Source organism: Phyllobates terribilis, unplaced genomic scaffold, assembly GCF_046119375.1.
Source record: "Phyllobates terribilis strain yellow unplaced genomic scaffold, ASM4611937v1 Scaffold_193__1_contigs__length_3613616, whole genome shotgun sequence".
Taxonomy (NCBI): Eukaryota; Metazoa; Chordata; class Amphibia; order Anura; family Dendrobatidae; genus Phyllobates; species Phyllobates terribilis.
The window spans coordinates 1,902,049-1,917,630 of NW_027362953.1; positions in this window are offsets into that span (position 1 = coordinate 1,902,049).

Sequence of the window (15,582 nt, forward strand, 5' to 3'; positions counted from 1 at the left end):
AAACCACTTTAAGGATCTATGTTCATATTGTACATGATGCCATGGTCTCAGGTTAGCAATGTATTGCTCTTCTAGCACTTATTACTGTGCTGTGCATTCTGATGTCAGTTCTGTATGCATGTCTGTTCTCAGCATATTAATAAAATATTGGCATTGTTCATGTATGATTCATAATTTGGATTGGTGCATTTTGTTAGCGGCGGAACCCAAGTGTGTTACAGCTCATCAGAATAGAAATTTAATTGGAAGAACAGTGTTAAGACATTCAGCAGAAACCATTTCAACAGTAAATGGGGAAGAACTCTCAAAAATTCTTCATTAAATGTCACTTGCTTAACCCAGCAGGAAGTACGGCGGCGTCTAAAAACCACTAAAGTTGACAAATCCCCGGGCCCGGATGGGATACACCCGCGAGTACTGCAGGAATTAAGTAACGTCATAGATAGACCATTATTTTTAATCTTTAAAGATTCCATAATAACAGGGTCTGTAGCACAGGACTGGCGTATAGCAAATGTGGTGCCAATATTCAAAAAGGGGACAAAAACTGAACTTGGAAATTATAGGTCAGTAAGCTTAACCTCTACTGTGGGTAAAATCCTGGAGGGTTTCCTAAGAGATGCTATACTAGAGTATCTGAAGAAGAATAACCTCATGACCCAATATCAACATGGGTTTACAAGGGAACGTTCCTGTCAAACTAATCTGATCAGTTTTTATGAGGAGGCAAGTTCTGGACTGGACCAAGGAAATGCAGTGGATGTTGTGTATATGGACTTTTCAAAAGCTTTTGATACGGTTCCACACAAAAGGTTGATACATAAAATGAGAACAACGGGGATAGGGGAAAATATATGTATGTGGATTAAGAATTGGCTCAGTGATAGGAAACAAAGGGTGGTTATTAATGGAACACACTCAGACTGGGCCTCAGTTAATAGTGGGGTACCACAGGGGTCAGTATTGGGCCCCCTTCTTTTTAACATATTTATTAATGACCTTGTAGGGGGCATACAGAGTAATATTTCAATATTTGCAGATGACACTAAACTCTGCAGGGTAATCAATACAGAGGAGGACAATTTTATATTACAGGAGGATCTATCTAAACTAGAAGCTTGGGTTGATAAATGGCAAATGAGCTTTAATGGGGATAAATGTAAGGTAATGCACTTGGGCAGAGGAAATAAAATGTATAATTATATGCTTAATTGTAAAACACTGGGCAAAACTGTCACTGAAAAAGACCTGGGTGTATTGGTGGACGACAAGCTGACGTTTAGTGGCCAGTGTCAGGCAGTTGCTGCAAAGGCAAATAAAATAATGGGAGGCATTAAAAAAGGCATAGATGCTCATGAGGAGAACATAATTTTACCTCTATACAAGTCATTAGTGCGACCACACTTAGAATACTGTGTACAGTTTTGGTCTCCGGTGTATAAGAAAGACATAGCTGAACTAGAGAGGGCGCAGAGAAGAGCGACCAAGGTTATTAGAGGACTGGGGGGTCTGCAATACCAAGACAGGTTATTACACTTGGGGTTATTTAGTGTGGAAAAAAGAAGGCTTACGGGTTATCTTATTACTATGTGCAAGTATATGAGGGGACAGTACAAAGACCTTTCTACTGATCTTTTTACTCTGAGGCCAGAGACTTGGACAAGGGGGCATCTTCTACGTCTGGAGGAAAGAAGGTTTAATCATAATCACAGATGGGCATTCTTTACTGTAAGAGCAGTGAGACTATGGAACTCTCTGCCACATGATGTTGTAATGAGTGCTTCACTATTAAATTTAAGAAGGGCATGAATGCCTTTCTTGAAAAGTATAATATTACAGGTTATATATACTAGATTTCTTGATAGGGCGTTGATCCAGGGAACTAGTCTGATTGTCGTATGGAGTCGGGAAGGAATTTTTTTCCCCAATGCGGAGTTTAGTGTTTGCCACGGTTTTTTTTTGCCTTCCTCTGGATCAACATGTTAGGCTATGGGTTGAACTAGATGGACTTAGTCTTCCTTCAACCTTAAAAACTATGTTACCATGTTACTATGTATACTATGTAAAATTGGTGCAGAATAAAGGGAAACAATTTTGGAGGAGATGTAGATTCTTAAGAGCTGGTTATTTTCTAAACTGGTCAAGATAACAACTTAATATAGGTCCTAGAAGGATTTTATGAGCTACACCCATGCGGCAGCTGGAGTGGTGTAGAAGCATGACAGCTCAAACAGTAGAAATCTCCTCTGAAGAGATAAATCGTGTTACTATAAGCCAGTCTGATGGACGAATCCTGGCGCACATCACCTACTTAAACCTTTTACTGGCTACTGTCAAATTTGAGAGACTAGGTATAATATGATTTGGGTACTTTTCAGGGTTTGGGCTGGACTCCCTTTATTTCCAGTGAAAGGTACAGTTGCATTTTACAGAATTTTCAATATAAGTTTGAAGATGTCTGTAGCTTTGTGCCAAAACCAAGGTCCAAAATGACATAGATTGAGGTCAAGGCTTTGTGCAGGCAATTCAAATTCCTGTACTCAAAACTTATCAATCAACTAAGTGAAGCATTGGCACAGCACCGACAAACCAAAACATCCCATCAGTCATCAGCGCCTGACCTCACAAATGGTGTATTGGCCACAAATTTCCATAGTCACTTTACCATCTTGTAGAAAGCCTTCACAGACAATGGAGGCTGTTATAGCTGCAAAAAAAAGAAGCCAACTACAGGTGTATCTCAATCAATTTATAATCAAAGTATTGTCTGATCTCATCAGACAGTACTCACAAAGGTGAACACCACCAAAAGGGAAAAGAAAGGGAAAAGAAGGGAAAAGGGTGTGAGTAAAAGTGAAATTCTTTATTAAATAATAATATTAAAACCTAGTAAATCATACATCCCATTAGGGATGTATAATGGATCATGATTATATAAATGGAGTCATGATCCACTAAATTCCCTGATCAGTTCCCTGATAACCTCTGTACAAGGGCCCATTACACTTATATCTACTAGACCTGCCACACTTTTGATGTCACCTTATATAATATGGGGAGTGTATCCAATGGGCTAGTATAATTTTTTACTATTGAATTCACACTGGCCATATGAGCCTTTATTTAATAAAATCTCTCCTGGCTGAGGATACTAGTACAATTCAGCACACTTTTGATATAATCTATGGCATCTATTTTGTAAGCATAAACCCAGCCATCAATTATAAGGGACATTGGCTAGGGGCTTATTTTACTAATAATTTGATTTACTGTCTGACTCTATCAGGAATTTAGTGGATCATGACTCCATTTATATAATCATGATCCATTATAATGATCTACTAGGTTTTAATATTAATATTTAATGAAGAATTTCACTTTTACTCACACCCTTTTCCCTTCTTTTCCCTTTCCTATTTGTTTATTTTTTTCTCAATAAATTTAGAATATCATCAAAAAGTTAATTTATTTCAGTTCTTCAATGAAAAAAAGTGAAACTCATATACCATATAAAGCAGGGGTGGGCAATTCATTTTCCCGAGGGGCCACATAAGACTGATGGTTGTGGAGGGCCGAACCAATAGGCTGAAATTAATTTTGCTCCATATCAATATATTAGTTATAATTATTAGATTAATATTAATTGCATGACTTAATATTGAGAAGAAGTATGCTGACATCCCATTACATACCGTTTGAACCTGAATACAACCCCTTCTATATACCGTATGAGCCCCATAGCCTCCCCACCTCCAGCAACAGACCCTCATAGCCTGCCCATGTCCTGCAGCAGACCCCCCATAGCCTGCCCATGTCCTGCCAAACATCCCATACACATTAAGAAAACACATATTCACCTTGCTCCCATTCCCCCGGTGCTGTGCCTCTCCTCCTGCAATGATGTCATCGCGTCAGCTGCTTCACACGCTGATTGGCGGGGGAAGGGGCTGGAGGCCCCTCCTATACCAATGCACTCAGCGGTGCGCACATGAAGACACGGTCAGGCGGCGGTGACAGCAGGGGGCATTTATGGTGCGGTCCATGGGCCACTGCTTTAGTCCTTCAGCTCTCTCAGTCTGCGGGCCGGACTGAACAACCAGATGTGGCCCGCGGGCTGCACTTTGCCCAGGTCTGATATAGAGTCATTACAAACAGTGATCTATTTCAAGTGTTTTTCTGTTAATGTTGATTATGGCTTACAGCCAATGAAAACACAAGTCATCTCAATAAATTAAAATAATTAACAAAAACACCTGCAAAGGCTTCCTAAGCATCTAAAAAGGTCCCTTAGTCTGTTTTAGTAGGCTCCACAATCATGGCGAAGACTGCTGACTTGACATGTCCAGAAGGCAGTCATTGACACACAGCAGAGGGTCCCAGAGTTCCAATATTCATTTGGAAATCAAGGTCCCAGAGTCTGGAGGAAGAGTGGAGAGGTACACAATCCAAGCTGCTTGAGGTCTAGTGTGAAGTTTCCACAAACTGTTTAATCAAGACCAAAGTCAGCGCAGCCGTCTACGAAGAAATTTTAGAGCACTTCATGCTTCCCTCTGCCGACAAGCTTTTTGGAGATGGAAATTTCATTCTCCAGCAGGACTTGGCACCTGTCCAAACTGCCTAAAGTACCAATACCTGGTTTAAAAACAACAGTATCACAGTGCTTGATTGGCCTTCAAACTCGCCTGACCTTAACCCCATAGAGAATCTATGGGGTAATGTCAAGAGGAAGATGAGACACCAGACCCAAAAATGAAGACGAGCTGAAGGCTGCTATCAAAGCAACCTGGGCTTCCATAACACCTCAGCAGTACCACAGGCTGATCACCTCCATGCCACACTGCATTGATGCAAAAGGAGCCCCGACCAAGTATTGAGTGCATTTACTGAACATACATTTCAGTAGGCCAACATTTCGGATTTTAAAATCATTTTTCAAGCTGTTGTTATAAAGTATTCTAATTTACTGAGATAATGACTTTTGTGTTTTCATTGGCTGTAAGCCATAATCATCAACATTAACAGAAATAAACTCTTGAAATAGCTCTCTCTGTTTGTAAAGACTCTATATAATGAGTTTCACTTTTTGCATTGAAGAACTGAAATAAATTAACTTTTTGATATTCTAATTTAGTGAGATGCACCTGTGTGTATTAACTTTTATTACCTTTTGACTATATGAAGTAGAAGACGATGGTGGCAGGTCCTTCAGAGTGGGTGGGGGGCTGATTTTTCTCGCACCTTTAATCCATTAAAAAGCTGTGCTATTAACCCCTTAAATGTCATTGTCATGTTAAGACATTTTTTGAGTTTTGGAAAACCTTTTGTCCAGTGTCTGCAGTCTGTTAAAAAGCCTGTGCTTTACTCGCCTTTCTCTGACTCCCCGCATTCAAGCTCCACTGTTGATCTCGGTCAACTCGAGGCGGATTCGCTGTGCTCAGTTGACTGCTGTGCTGTTGGCGTGATGTCAGCATTGTAGACAATAACTAACACCGAGAGCAGTGTCGGAGATTTATTTAGTATTTTTTAAACTGCAGCTGTGGAGTAGGTTTTTAAGAAGCAAAAACATCTTTTTTTAAAGTGACTGTCAGCACAGCATGACTGTTCAAACGAAGTAGAGGCGCTTGCTGTACCCTTGGCGTGGCCAATCAGTTCAGTGCACCTTTTCACCTGCTCCTCTATTTTCATCCTTCTCTGGATCTACGATGCCAGAGTTGTGAATCAAAGAACATGAGGCTGGATATTGAGAGAAAACAAGCAGGTGGGAAGGTGTATTTAAATGTTTGGCTCCGCCATGAAGCACTGAGCTGCAGGATTTAGTTTGGACAGTCATTCTGTGCTGACAGTCTGTTTAAAGAGATCCTGGCTTTGTAATACTGATGAAAATTGTTACGGATCCGGGTGGTGGAACCTCTGTGCTGCGGTGCAAGGAGGGACCAGAGGGGCGTAACTAAGTATCAACTCGGACTGACCAAGGTGGCACGGCGGCTCAATCGACTCCGTGAACCAGGGAGGGACCGAGCAGAGGGACCAGGTGCCACTCTGGGCCAGACCTTGTATGAGAGCAGGTGACTCCCACGGTCAGATGGCAGGGACTGACAGGTACAGCAGATGAGTACGGCAGGCAGGCTGACGGATGGTCCGGGTAGACGGACTGGCGGACACCACGGGTAACTGGCAGGAGCTGCCAGGTAGACAGGCTGGTAGGCATGGTAGGTAACAGGCAGGAGCCTCCAGGTAGGCAGGCTCGTGGGCATGACAGGTAACAGGCAGGCGCCTCCAGGTAGGCAGGCTGGTAGGCACGACAGGTAACAGGCAGGAGCCTCCAGGTAGGCAGGCTGGTGGGCACGACATTTAACAGGCAGGAGCCTCCAGGTAGGGTGGCTGACAGGCACCACAGGTTACTGGTAAGTCCTCGGGGTAAGCAGACTGGCCAAGCCCATAGACAGACTGGTGGGTTGGACCGTAGGCAGACTGTCGGGCTGGAGTGTGTACTGGCTGGCGGAGACAGGTAGCAGGTAAAGGCTCCGGGTAAGCGGACTGGCCAAGCTCATAGACAGACTGGCGGACTGGGCTTTAAGCAGACTGTCGGGCTGGACTGGTAGTCAGGCTGGCAGACTGGACTGGTAGTCAGACTGGCAGCGGGACCTGAGGGCTGAAGCAGAGTTTAGTACACAGAGCAACAACCTTGCACGGGCACCTCCATTTTGGAGGAGGTGCCTTATATATGAGAGGTCCTTCGGTCATTGGCCGGGGACTCTTTAGAGCGGCGCGCGCGGCCCCCTTAAGAGTGAGGAAGCGCGCACGTGCTCCCTAAGCACAGTGCCCGGAAAGATGCGCCCACCGACAGCAGCAGCAGGGGAGCAGGAAGATGTCGGGCCAGGAGCGCGGCGGTAAGGTGGGACGGCGTCTCTATCTGTCTGGGGGCAGAGACGCTGATGCTACAGCACCCTCCTCCTTTACGCCCCCTCTTTTTTAGGCCTGTAAGAAATTCTTTAAGAAGAAGAGGGGCGTGGATGTTCTCCCTGGGGTCCCAAGTTCCTCTCCTCTGAGCCAAACCTCTTCCAATCCACCAGAAAAAAGTTTTTTCCTCTTACCCTTTTGGTGGCCAGAATGTTCTCTACCTCATAGATGTCCTCAGCGGAGACCGCAGCTGGGGTGGTACCTGGATCGTCTGAAAAAGAATTAAGAACAACTGCTTTGAGGAGAGATACGTGGAAGGAGTTGGGGATCCGTAAGGAGGCTGGGAGTTTTAACTTGCAGGCCACTGGATTGATTTGCTTGAGGACTTCAAACGGACCGATGAACCGCGGACCCATCTTATATGAGGGTATTTTGAGACTAACATGTTTGGATGAGAGCCAAACCTTGTCTCCCGGACGGAATTGAGGCGGATCCAGACATCTCTTATCGGCATGTCTCTTCATCCGCTCGGAGGATTGAAGAATTGCGGATCTAGTGTCCTCCCAAATGGTAGAAAATTCGTTGACCAGAGACTCCGCGGCAGGATTGTCCACTGAAGCTGAAACGGGAAACGGAATCAGGGGGTGTTGACCGTAGACCACAAAGAATGGGACTTAGAAGAAGATTCACTCTCATGGTTGTTATAGGAGAACTTGGCCCATGGTAGAAGCTCTACCCAATCGGTATGGTGAGCGTTGACGAAGTGCCGGAGAAAGCTGGTAAGGATCTGGTTGATACGTTCCACTTGGCCATTGGACTGAGGATAATAAGCAGAGGAGAAATCCAGGGAGACATCCAGCAGCTTGCACGTAGCTCTCCAGAAGCGCAAAGTGAACTGGACCCCGCGATCAGACACAATGTGGAGGGGTAGGCCGTGGAGACGAAAGATGTGATGGATGAAGTCCTTAGCCAGCACAGATGCAGACGGGAGACCAGGCAGAGGGATAAAGTGCGCCATTTTAGAAAAGCGGTCAGCGACCACCCAAATGATAGCACAACCGGCAGAAACAGGGAGATCCGTAATAAAGTCCATAGCATTGTGTTGCCACGGGGCAGCAGGTACGGGAAGAGGCAGGAGACGGCCGGCTGGAAGATGTCTGGGAACATTGTTGCGGGCACAGGATGAACAGGCCGTGATGAAGTCTACAACCTCCTTGCGCAGGAAAGGCCACCAGTAATGCCGGGTAATGAGCAGGAAGGTCTTCCTCTGGCCAGCGTGGCCGGCTAGTTTAGATGAATGGCCCCAGTGAAGAACCTTTTTACGATCCGGAACCGCTACAAACGTCTTACCGGATGGAAGACGAGACAGGTCCAACGGAGCCACATTCATCACTTTGGAAGGATCGATGATATACATAGGTTTCTCCTCTTGATCGGAGGACAGGAAAGATAGGGATAAAGCATCGGCTTTAACGTTCTTGTCCGCAGGGTGGTAATGTAGGGTAAAGCTGAAACAGGCAAAGAACAGAGACTACCGGGCCTGACGCGGATTGAGTCTTTGAGCGTTTTGTAAATAGGCCAGGTTTTTGTGATCAGTGTAGATGACCACCGGGTGCAGAGCCCCCTCTAGCAGGTAATGCCACTCCTCCAGCGCCAATTTGATGGCTAGCAGTTCTCAGTCTCATATGGAGTAGTTGCGCTCGGACGAGGAGAAGAGCTTGGAGAAGAAGCTGCAGGTTACCATTCTCACCGCTCCAGCTCCGGAAGAGGAAGCATCCACCTCCAGAAAGAACTGTTTCTTGCAATCTGGACGGTGCAGCACTGGGGCAGAAGAGAAGGCTTGTTTTAAGGAGAGGAAGGCCTCCTCCGCTTCGGACGTCCATTCCTTAGGATTTGCTCCCTTACGGGTGAGCGCAGAGATGGGTGCAGTCCGGGAAGAGAAATGTGGGATGAAGAGGCGGTAATAGTTAGCGAAGCCCAGGAATCGCTGAATCGCCTTCAACCCCTCCGGCCGGGGCCACTTTGAGACGGTAGAGACCTTCTCGGGGTCCATCCGTAGACCAGTCTTAGAGATAATATAGCCCAGGAACGGAAGAGAGGTCTGCTTGAAGAGGCATTTCTCAAATTTTGCGCATAGGTGATTCTGCCTGAGCCTAAGCAGAACCTGACGAACATCCCTCCGGTGTGTGGGCAGATCTGGAGAGAAGACCAAGATGTCGCCCAGGTACACCACCACGCATGAATATAAGAGGTCACGGAAGATGTCGTTAACTAGCTCTTGGAAGATGGCTGGAGCATTACTGAGGTCGAAGGGCATCACACGGTATTCGTAGTGGCCGTCCCGGATATTGAATGCCGTCTTCCACTCGTCTCCCTGGCAGATCCGGATCAAGTTGTACGCACCACGAAGATCGAGCTTGGTGAAGATCTTTGCGCCTTTAAGGCGGTCAAACAGCTCAGAGATGAGCGACAGGGGTTATTTGTTTTTGATGGTAATCTGGTTGAGTCCCCTATAATCGATACAGGGGAGCAGTGAACCATCTTTCTTCTTTACAAAGAAGAATACTGCTCCAGCCGGGGAGGTAGATTTCTGGATTAATCCCCTAGTAAGATTTTCTTCGATATACTCAGACATGGCCCGAGTCTCGGCCAGCGACAAGGGGTAGATACGCCCACGGGGTGGAGTAGCAACAGGTACCAGGTCGATGGGGCAATCGTACGGTCTATGAGGTGGTAGTGTCTCTGCCACCTTCTTATCGAAGACATCTGCATAGGACCAGTAAGGTGCCGGTAGACCAGGTAGGTTAGCCGGAGTAGACAAAGGCCGGGCTGGACGAATCGGAATCAGGCAGGACTCATGGCATCCGTCACCCAACGGAGCACTTTACCGGAGCTCCAATCCAGGACAGGTTCATGTTTCTGTAACCAGGGCAGACCAAGCAAGAGAGGGTATGAGAGACTGGACAGCACGTGAAAGTAGATCTTCTCCGAGTGCAGCATTCCCACCTGAAGAGTTACAGGCTCTGTGACGAGCAGGATGTTCACTGGAAGAAGCCTAATATCCACAGAGGCGACCGACAATGGTTCAGCCAGACTTATGGTAGGAATCTGGAACCGCTCTACTATCGCCTGGGAAATGATATTACCGGCGGCTCCAGAATCCTGGTGGGCTGCTGTCTCAAAGAAGCAGGTCTTGCCACTGGAAATACAAACAGATAGGGTCAATGACGGAGAGGTTTTACTCTTGTCTAGGACGACCTCTCCAAGCGGTCCTAGACACTGGAGTTTTCCGACTTCACCGGGCATGAACGGATCAGATGCTCTTTACTGCCGCAATAGAAGCAACTCCTCTCCACTTGGCGTATCTCCATTTGAGACTTGGCCATCTTGGTTTGGTCCACTTGCATGGGTTCGGGCGAGCGTGTCCGGGGAATTATTGGTTGCGGTACTGACTTCAGGAAAGTTGGCACGAGACACGGAAAGCTTCTCTCCCGGGTTGTCTCCTTGGCACGTTCCTGAAAACGGATGTCAATCCGGGTAGCCAATGACACTAGGTCATCCAAGGTGGAAGGAATGTCCCGACTGGCTAGCTCATCCTTAATCCGTCCGGAGAGACCTTCCCAGAAGACGGACACCAGGGGCTCGTTGTTCCAAGCAAGTTCCGATGCAAGGGTCCGGAAACGTATGGCATACTGACCCACGGTGAGACTCCCTTGACGGAGACGGAGAAGAGCGGAGGCAGTAGAGGATTTTCGTCCTGGTTCATCGAAGACCTTCCGGAAGGCAGCAAGGAAATCCAGTCGATCAGACTCCTGGGGGTCCCCTTTCTCTCACTGGGGGTTTAGCCAAGCCAGTGGTTCTCCAGTGAGGTGAGACATGTTGAAGGCCACCTTGGCCCGGTCGGAAATGAACTGGTGCAGCAGGAGCTCGAAGTGCAGGGTGCATTGGTTTATGAAGCCCCAAGCTAAGGCGGAGTCACCAGCAAACCGTGGAGGTGCCAAGAGCCGGGGTCCATAGCCGGACGCCATAGCGCCACTGGGATGAGGTGCCGCCGGAGCGGGTGACGCTCGGCTAGAGACGGACATAGATGGGGTGGACAGCGTGTCCAGGCGTGAGTTGACAGTTGGTAGAAAAGACAGGATAGTCTCCTGTTGAGCTCTCTGACGTGAGACCTCCTGGTGCAGGTCAGAGAGCGCGGGGGCCTGGGGGCCACCGGGTTCCATGGCCCGTGCAAACTGTTACGGATCCGGATGGTGGAACCTCTGTGCTGCGGTGCAAGGAGGGACCAGAGGGGCGTAACTAAGTATCAACTCGGACTGACCAAGGTCGCACGGCAGCTCAATCGACTCCGTGAACCAGGGAGGGACCAAGCAGAGGGACCAGGTGCCACTCTGGGCCAGACCTTGTATGAGAGCAGGTGACTCCCACGGTCAGATGGCAGGGACTGACAGGTACAGCAGATGACTACGGTGTTAGAACCTTGCTCTTAGGTCTTTTTTCCTTTGCTGGTCACATGACCTTGTTGGCCTATTTAATCCTGCTCCGCCCTTCTGGCTTTGCTGGACTTCATTGTATATCTACTTTCTAGCTAGCCTGTGCTCTGTGTCTTGCTCTGTTAGTTTGCTTGGTCTACTGACCTCTATGTTCTATATATTTTGTTTGTTCGTCTGTCTGCTACTATTTCTGTTAGGAGGTGTCCCATATTCCTCCCAGTCCTTAGTACTTGTAGGGATTCCCTCCCCACATCTATAGGTCTCCGTACAGACTAGCTTAGGACTTTAGCAGGTCTGATCGCAGGATCAGATCCCCTGTTACATCGTAGGGATTAAGCTGAGTTCTATCGTAGGGACAGATCTCCTCTCTTTCCTTAGCTCTGGTAGCAGAACATAACAGTAAGTCCAGCCTGCAAATTCTCTAAGGAAAGATTTTTCTGTTCCATCATGGTGTCGGTTCAGGATTTGGTTCATCGCCTGCAGGGACTCTCTCTGGAGGTGGCCGAGCTCCGTCAGCACGTGAGTAACTGTCCTGGAGCACATTTCTTGGAGCCTAAGGTATGTTTGCCGGATTTATTTTTTGGTGAACACCGAGAATTTTTTTCATTTAAAAATGCTTGCTTATTGTATTTTCGTTTGAGACCTAAGTCCTCTGGGGATGAATCCCAGCGCGTAGGGTTCATAATGTCACTTTTGCGCAAAGAGCCTCAGGAGTGGGCCTTTTCTTTGCAACCTAGTGATTCATGCTTCAGATCAGTGGATAGTTTTTTTTCTGCTTTGGGACTATTATATGATGATCCTGACCGTGTCGCATCAGCTGAGACTGAGTTGAGACGTTTAAAACAAGGATCAGGTAATGTGGAAAAATATTGTACTCATTTCCGTCGTTGGTCGACTCAAACAGGGTGGAACGATTCTGCTCTGAAAAGTCTATTTCTTGCTGGGCTCAGTGAAAGGGTTAAAGACCTGCTAATTGCTTATCCTACACCTGAAGATTTGCAACAGGCTATGCAATTAGCTATACGGGTGGATAGAAGACTGCGTGCAAGGGTTAATGAGAGCAAATCCTCTGCTATGTCAGTTTCTGGTTATGAGAATGTGTGTGCTAACAGTGGTGAACCGATGGAGATTGGATCGGTGGCACCTCGCTCTCAAGAAAAACATCGTTGCTTTTCTGAAGGCTTGTGTTTCTATTGCGGAAAATCTGGTCATTTGATTAAAGGCTGTGAGCTTCGTATGAAGAAAGAAAAAAAAATGGTCAGTCACGCCCGTATTGCCTGTTTAAATTCCAAGGGTATATTTTTAGCTGCTTCCACGATTGCTCAGAAAAAATTAATGGAATTTCGGGTGTTTGTTGATTGCGGGTCTACACTGAATGTAATTGATGGGGGATTCGTGGAAAGACTCAATTTAAAACCTGAACCTTTATCATCCCCCATTGCTGTGGTTTCTGTGGATGGTTCCCCTTTGAAGAATATTACTCTCAAGGTCTGTGAATTTCCTCTCACTATTAATGGTGTTCACCATGAGAAATTGGATTTGGTAGTGTTGAATAACTTGCCTTCTCCAGTAATATTGGGATTGCCCTGGTTAAAATTTCACAATCCTGTACTGGATTGGTCTACCAGTGAAATTAAATCCTGGAGCCATAAATGTTATGACAAGTGTTGTAACGGGCGTATTGCAGCTTTGGATAGGGGAGAATTGCCTGTTCCTATTCAGGATTTTTGGAGAGTTTTTTCTGAGAAAGAATCACAGGTTTTGCCTCCCCATAGAGACTATGATTGTTCTATTGAATTTGTCCCTGGAGCGACTCTTCCTAAAAGTCATTTATTTAACCTTACTATTCCTGAGAGGAAGGCTTTGGAGGAATACATACAGACAAGTTTGGCCGCCGGTCACATTAGGCCCTCTAAGTCTCCTGTGGCGGTTGGATTTTTTTTTGTAAAAAAAAAGGACGGCGGTTTACGTCCTTGTCTGGATTTTCGTGAGATTAACAAAATTACAGTACGCAATCCTTACCCACTGCCATTGATTCCTGATCTGTTTAACCAGTTATTGGGGGCCAAGTGGTTCTCTAAAATTGACCTTAAGGGGGCATACAATCTGTTGCGCATGAAGGAGGGTGATGAATGGAAGACTGCTTTTAACACTCCTGTGGGTCATTTTGAGAATCTGGTTATGCCTTTTGGTCTTACTAATGCTCCTGCATTTTTTCAGAATCTGATTAATGAGATCCTTAGACCTTTGATCGGTAAAAATGTGGTTGTGTATTTGGATGACATTTTGATTTATTCGCCAGATCTGGAGTCTCATTGGCGGAGCGTGCGTGAGGTATTACAGTTATTAATGGACAATTCGCTTTTTGCTAAGCTGGAGAAATGTGAGTTCGCTGTGCAGAGAATTAGTTTTTTGGGCTACATTATCTCCAGCAAAGGTTTTGAGATGGATCCGGTTAAGGTTCAGGCTGTGCAGGAATGGCCTAGGCCTATTGGTTTGAAATCGATACAGAGGTTTTTGGGTTTCGCCAATTACTATAGAAAATTCATAAAAAATTTTTCTAGTATTGTCAAACCTCTGACTGATCTCACCAGGAAAGGTGCTGATGCAGTTCAGTGGTCTTCTGAGGCCATTGAAGCTTTTGTGTATCTCAAGGAGAGGTTCACCTCTGCTCCCATCCTTATGCAGCCTGATGTTACTAGGCCGTTTTTGGTTGAGGTTGATGCTTCCTCTGTGGGGGTTGGCGCAGTATTGTCTCAGGATAACGGGGATGGATTACATCCCTGTGCCTTTTTTTCAAAAAAATTTTCGGAGACTGAACTGAATTACGATATTGGTAATCGGGAATTATTGGCTATTAAACTCGCATTTGAACACTGGCGCCACTTCTTGGAAGGTGCGGAATTTCCCGTTCAGGTTCTTACGGATCATAAAAATCTGATATATCTTGATGCTGCCAAGCGCCTGAATGCCCGTCAGGCTAGGTGGGCACTGTTTTTCTCGCGGTTTAATTTCTCCGTTACTTACATCCCTGGTACTAAGAATGTTAAGGCGGATGCCTTGTCTCGCAGTTTTTCTCCCATAGTCGGTGCTGAGAAAGAGGAGAACATTTTACAAGAAGGTGTTGTGATAGCTGCTTTGGACTCCGTTTTGGAAAATGAGATTCTTAAAGCACAGGAGAATGCCCCTTCTAACACTCCTCATGGGAGGTTGTTTGTGCCTGGGACCTTTAGGAGAGATTTGTTCGTTGAGTGTCACGAATCTCGGTTGGCAGGTCATCCCGGAATCTCTGAGACCAAGAGACTAGTGGGTCGCAGTTTTTGGTGGCCTGGATGGCAGAAGGAAGTCATTAAGTGGGTGCGTCAATGTACTATATGTGCTAGATCTAAGTCCTCACATACTCCTGCTGCGGGGTTGCTTTGTCCTTTGGAGGTTCCCAGTGCTCCTTGGACACATTTGGCTATGGACTTTATAACTGACCTTCCCCCCTCTGAGGGTTTTACTGTCATCTGGGTGGTCGTGGACCGTTTTAGCAAGATGTGTCACTTGGTTCCTTTCGTCAAACTGCCCTGCGCTAAAACTCTCGCTAAGGCCTTTGTCAAGGAAATTGTCAGACTTCATGGCGTTCCTACTGACATTGTTTCTGATAGGGGTCCTCAGTTCGTGGCTCGTTTTTGGCGTGCCTTTTGTGATAGGTTGGGAATTCATTTGTCGTTCTCGTCCGGATATCATCCTGAATCTAATGGCCAGACAATAAGGAAAAATCAGGATGTTGAGCAGTTCTTGCGTTGTTTTGTGGCAGACAATCAAGAGGGGTGGTCTGAGTTTCTGCCACTTGCTGAATTTGCTCTGAACAATCATACATCTTCTTCTGCTGGTTGTTCGCCTTTTTTTTGTTGTTCTGGGAGACATCCGTCGTTTGGGTCGTTCTCCAAGTTGGGATCTGCCGTGCCTGAGGAGGAGAATTTTTCCGGTGATTTGGAGAGAGTTTGGACGGATGTGCGTGGTAATCTTCAGGAGGCCAACAGAAAATCTAAAGACTACTTTGATAGGAAACGACAGGAGGTTTTGTTCGCTGTTGGTGACATGGTTTGGTTGTCCTCTAGGAATCTGCGGTTGAGGATTCCTTCAAAGAAATTGGGTCCCAAGTTTGTAGGGCCCTTTAAGGTGCTTCAGGTTGTCAACCAAT